Genomic DNA, 6,000 nt, shown 5'->3' on the forward strand with positions numbered 1-6,000 from the left:
ATGGGCCATCTGCTACCAAACAGGCAAACCATTCATTTTTCTGATAATGGCCTAGAATTATCTTTAGTGTGTCCTAAACCAGAATGAGGCTCTGAGTCACAATTTTTTTTCACCAGGAACTCAAACCTGCTTTTTATTTCACTTTTGTTCTCTTAACCTAGCATGGTAACAGAGAGGGCTCCAATTTTAAAAACAGCCTTTAATTTTGCAGGTGGGTGAAAATAAAGAAAATTGGCCTGAAATCTGTGCAAAATATATATTTACCTTGTTCAAACTATAAATTCAAAGCCACGTTCTGCCATTGAATGCTTGTATCTGGCTCCCCCGTGTTTAAATAGAAGGCATACAGGTACCAGAGAGCAAGTAGTTGCTTCTCATGAGACTGGGTCTTTAGGTTGCAATAGAGAGTCAGGACTTTTCCCAGGACTTTTGCTGTGATGTGTCAATAGTTTCTGACCCAGGCTCTGCCTTTGAGTGCACCATTTTCATGTAAGCAGCTCCACTTGTCCTGAGGCATAACGTTTTAAGGTACAAGGGCCTGATCATACTTCCATGGAAGTCAAATGGGAGTTTTGCCACCCGACTTCAGTGGGGAGTAGGACTGGCCTAGAATTGCCACCTGAAGCCTGTCAGAGAGGAGGGTGAATGAGCTTCAGCTACACCAATCTTCTGTTGCAAACATGGTGTCATGCAGGTGTCATGCACATGTAAGCAGCTCCACTTGTCCTGAGGCATAACTTCTATTGCTGGGGTGGCAGGCAGGTGTCATGCACTGGTGGTCTTTAGGTTGGTGGGGTTTCTTTCCTCCTCAGCCCCCTCTCCTTTCTTCAGGTTGGCTAGTCTCTAGCTTAGGAGAAGGGAAGCCTCAGACTCTGCCATTCCTCACAGGAGTCTGTGAGTGATGCCCCACCAAGCCCACCTCAGAGAGTGCTCTGCTGCGTTGGTGTCAGGTGAGCAGGACTATCTGCTGGGGTGCCAGGAGATCCTTCTCCCACACACAGAGCCCTCTGCACCACGGGCTGGGGTTTGTCCCAAAGACCAGGAACAGCACAAGTCAAACCCTCCACCTCAGCTTGCCAGAGAGCAATACTAGCAGTTGCACTGGGTCTGGTGTGCCAGAATGGAAGAAATCCCAGCCTGCCTGCTGGAGCAGGAGCAACAGTAGCAGCTGGAAGCTCCCTGCTTTCCTGCTGTCCAAGCAAATGGTCCATCGGGAACAGCTGTGGTGGTCAGGTGGCCCCAGCCCATGCATCTGCCACCCAAAAGACAATCTGTAGCTGCAGTTCTTAATTTGTGCTAGGGCTTGCCAGGGCTGAGCCCTAGCACCTCTTGGCTTGGCAGTTCATGCCTCTGGGCTTGCCACATCAGTTATGAAAATAAAAAAAAAATTGCATCAGCCCTGGCACCTGTTTCATTACAAATAAAGCACTGTGTAGCAGCTGAGCAGAGGAGGCCCTATCAGTCCCCTACACACACACACACACACACACCAGCTCCCTGAAGAGCAAAGGCACAATAGGTAAGAGGCCCCTTACCCCAGCTCCGCCTGGCTGTGATTGTTTGGCCAATTTGCTCTAGCAAATTGGGCTAATTGGGACGGGGCTTGTAGTGTTATATGGCAGGGCAACATGGAGGTATTTGGTCTGGGCAGTTTCTTTCCTCCTCCTCCACTCTAGCAGCTGTGGGTGAAGTTGCAGCTGCTGTCTCTGCCTGTCTTGTGGAGCAGATGGCTTTGTGGTGACAGTCTGCTCCCTGCTGCAGTGCTGGTAACTCTCACAATATTTGGTGGTTCTTGAAGCATGTAGAGCTGTGTCAGTATGTGAGACTTTCATTTTAAAACAAGAGTAACGTTCTACCGCTCATGGTTGTGGAGAAAAGTTTGAAGACAAGCGTGCTATGTCTCGAAAGCTAGAAGCAAATACAAAATTTATTATTTAAAAAAAATAAATTTTTAAAGCCAGTCTCATGCTTTCGGGGAGTCTGCTCTTTTAAATGCTTGGGTATGGCAATACTGCCTCCAAGCATGTGAATGATGATCTCCTACTGGTGGTATTGTTCCCTCTTTTCAACCCAAGCAGCTAGTCAAATTTCAGGGCCCTGGCAATGTGCCAGTTGAAAGTGGAAATTGATGCAATCTTGTTTATTTACAAGGAATGTACAAAGTCCTGCTTCTCTAAAAGCAGGAAAAAACAAGAACAAAAGGAGCAGTTTCTTTGCTAACAGCCTCAAGCCTCTTTAACTAGCACCAGAGGCCAGGCCCCTAATCTCTGTCTCTCTCTCTGTCTTTTACCAAGGTGATACAGTACTCACAGGTTGCTGCTTGGCTTTCTTGCTTTCTGCCTCTCTCTCTCTCTTTCTTGTCTGTTCTCTGTTGTGTGTTCTGTCTTCTCTAATCTTTTGCCTTCCCTCAAGCACATAAACAGAGAACAATACTCAACACAACCTCTCCAACCACTCAGTCCAAGCTCCTGGGTGGCGTCACAACTCCCTTTTGTCTTATTTGTGGGGGGCTTCTGATTAACTCAGTCTGACAGTTATGTTAAGTGACGTGTGTGTTCCCACTGACCCAATCTCACAGAGGTTTGTGATCCAAGCCCCTCTCAACATAACAGGATGAGATGAGCTCTGGGGCCCTAAACACATACCTTTTGAAGTGTTGGCCTTAAGTTGGCCCTGGAAACGGGGTGAGGAGACGCTTATCTGACAGCGCATCTGCTCTTCACTCCCTGCCTGCTGACAACCCTTGGCAGAGGGCAGAAGCTGCACTGCAGTCACTGAGAGGGCAGCTGTGTGACAGCAGAGCCAGAGGAGGCAGGGGAAGTGGGTAGGCACGGTGGGCAAATAACTATTATCTCAGGCCAGCTAGGGTTTAGCAAAAACTGCAAAACAAAACAAAACATACTTTTTTTTGCTCTCCCTACTGGAAAGTCAGAACACCTAAAACTAGGACATTCCTGGAAAACCAGGAGACTTGGGCACATGATTCATTTTAGTTCTCCACTTTTTTAATAGCCTTCTCAGCTTGTTTACAATTTAGCCAAATGCTTTTTTACTTGGCATCCTTTGCATTTGGTGGCTTGTCCTGCAGATTCCTATTTGTTCCATATGCTGATGATATTGTGAAAGAGCGTTTGAGGGAAATGTAAAAGAAATGTTGATGGCTGCATGCCAGTTGAGTGGTTTTACGTGTACTATGTGCCATATAGCTTTTAGAGGCAGAACGAGAATATTGCTGTGCTTACAAAAGGTCTGCTAAATGTTAGGCTGAATAGAAGCTTCACAAAATTTTGAATGGAAGTACTGTAAGCAAAAATACAACTTGTTGACTCAGTATTTGCTTTGTGAAATAGCTTATTCAGTAACAGCCAAGCAGTTGTATTGGTGTCTGTAAGCCACTCTGGGGATTGGCATGTTATTTAAAATAATGTGGTTAGCTAAGCTAGCTAAGAAGTAGGTTATTAAGATCCTAACATAGAAAAACATCACAGGATTAAAAAAATAGAGATAAGACACACAAGGTGAGTAGTGTGCACTGAATCTCTTTAAATGGGTTTTTATATTAAATTAGGACACTGTCCCTTTTATGTAGAAAGTTCATTTGCCATTCATAAGAATGGCCATTTTGGGTCAGACCAAAGTTCCATCTAGCCTAGCATCCTGTCTTCCGACAGTGGCCAGTGCCAGGTGCCCCAGAGGGAATGAACAGAACAGGTACTCATCAAGTGATCCATCCCCTGTCGCTCATTCACAGCTTCTGGCAAACAGAGGCTAGCGGCACCATCCCTGCCCATCCTGGCTAATAGCCATTGATGGACCTATCCTCCATGAATTTATCTAGTTCTTTTTTGAACCCTGTTATAGACTTGGCCTTCACAACATCCTCTGGCAAGGAGTTCTACAGATTGACTGTGCGTTGTGTGAAAAAATACTTCCTTTTGTTTGTTTTAAACCTGCTGCCTATTAATTTCATTTGGAGACCCCTAGTTCTTGTGTTATGAAAAGGCGTAAATAACACTTCCTTATTTACTTTCTCCACACCAGTCATGATTTTATAGACCTCTATCTCTTTTCCAAGCTGGAAAGTCCCTGTTTTATTAATCTTTCCTCATATGGCGGCCGTTCCATACCCCTAATCATTTTTGTCAAGGTTCCTCCCCCACTCTGAACTCTAGGGTACAGATGTGGGGACCTGCATGAAAAACCTCCTAAGCTTATCTTTACCAGCTTAGGGCAAAACTTCCCCAAGGTACAAAATATTCCACCCTTTGTCCTTGGATTGGCCGCTACCACCACCAAACAAATACTGGTTACTGGGGAAGAGCTGTTTGGACACGTCTTTCCCCCCAAAATACTTCCCAAAACCTTGCACCCCACTTCCTGGACAAGGTTTGATAAAAAGCCTCACCAATTTGCCTAGGTGACTACAGACCCAGACCCTTGGATCTTAAGAACAATGAACAATCCTCCCAACACTTGCACCCCCCTTTCCTGGGAAATGTTGGATAACAAGCCTCACCAATTTGCATAGGTGACCACAGACCCAAACCCTTGGATCTGAGAACAATGAAAAAGCATTCAGTTTCTTACAAGAAGACTTTTAATAAAAATAGAAGTAAATAGAGATAAAGAAATTCCCCCTGTAAAATCAGGATGGTAGATACCTTACAGGGTAATTAGATTCAAAACATAGAGAACCCCTCTAGGCAAAACCTTAAGTTACAAAAAAGATACACAGACAGAAATAGTTATTCTATTCAGCACAATTCTTTTCTCAGCCATTTAAAGAAATCATAATCTAACACGTACCTAGCTAGATTACTTACTAAAAGTTCTAAGACTTCATTCCTGGTCCATCCCCGGCAAAGACAGAATATAGACAGACACACATACCCTTTGTTTCTCTCCCTCCTCCCAGCTTTTGAAAGTATCTTGTCTCCTCATTGGTCATTTTGGTCAGGTGCCAGCGAGGTTACCTTTAGCTTCTTAACCCTTTACAGGTGAGAGGAGATTTCCTCTGGCCAGGAGGGATTTTAAAGGGGTTTACCCTTCCCTTTATATTTATGACAATTTTTGTTGCCCTTTTCTGAATCTTTTCCAATTCCAATATATCTTTCTTGAAACGAGGCGACCAGATCTGCACACAGTGTTCAAGATGTGGGCATATCATGGATTTACAGAGGCAATATGATATTTTTCTGTTTTATTATCTATCCCTTTCTTAATGATTCCCAATAGTCTGTTCGCTTTTTTGACTGCTGCTGCACATTGAGTGGATGTTTTCAGAGAACTATCCACAATGATTCCAAGATCTCTTTCTTGAAGGGTAACAGCTAATTTAGACCCCATCATTTTATAGGTATAATTGGGATTATATTTTCCAATGTGCATTACTTTGCACTTATCAACACTGAATTTCATCTGCCATTTTGTTGCCCAGTCACCCAGTTTTGTGAGATCCTTTTGTAGCTCTTCACAGTCTGGTTGGTACTTAACTATCTTGAGTAGTTTTGTATCATCTGCAAATTTTGCCACCTCACTGTTTACCCCTTTTTCCAGATCATTTATTAATATATTGAATAGCACTGGTCCCAGTACAGACCCCTGGGGGACACCACTATTTACCTCTCTCCATTCTGAAAACTGACAGGTTATTCCTACCCTTTGTTTCCTATCTTTTAGCCAGTTACCAATCCATGAGAGGACCTTCCCTCTTATCCCATGACAGCTTACTTTGCTTAAGAGCCTTTGGTGAGGGACCTTGTCAAAGGCTTTCTGAAAATCTAAGTACACTATATCCACTGGATCTCCCTTGTGCACATGCTTGTTGACTCTCCCCCTCCCGCCCCCACGAATTATAGTAGATTGGTGAGGCATGATTTCCCTTTACAAAAATCATGTTGACTCTTCCCCAACAAATTGTGTTCAACTATGCATCGTAATAATTCTGTTCATTACTATCGTTTCAACCAATTTGCCTGGTACTGAAGTTAGGTGTCCCAG

This window comes from Chelonia mydas, chromosome 3, assembly GCF_015237465.2.
Source record: "Chelonia mydas isolate rCheMyd1 chromosome 3, rCheMyd1.pri.v2, whole genome shotgun sequence".
NCBI classification, from domain to species: domain Eukaryota; kingdom Metazoa; phylum Chordata; order Testudines; family Cheloniidae; genus Chelonia; species Chelonia mydas.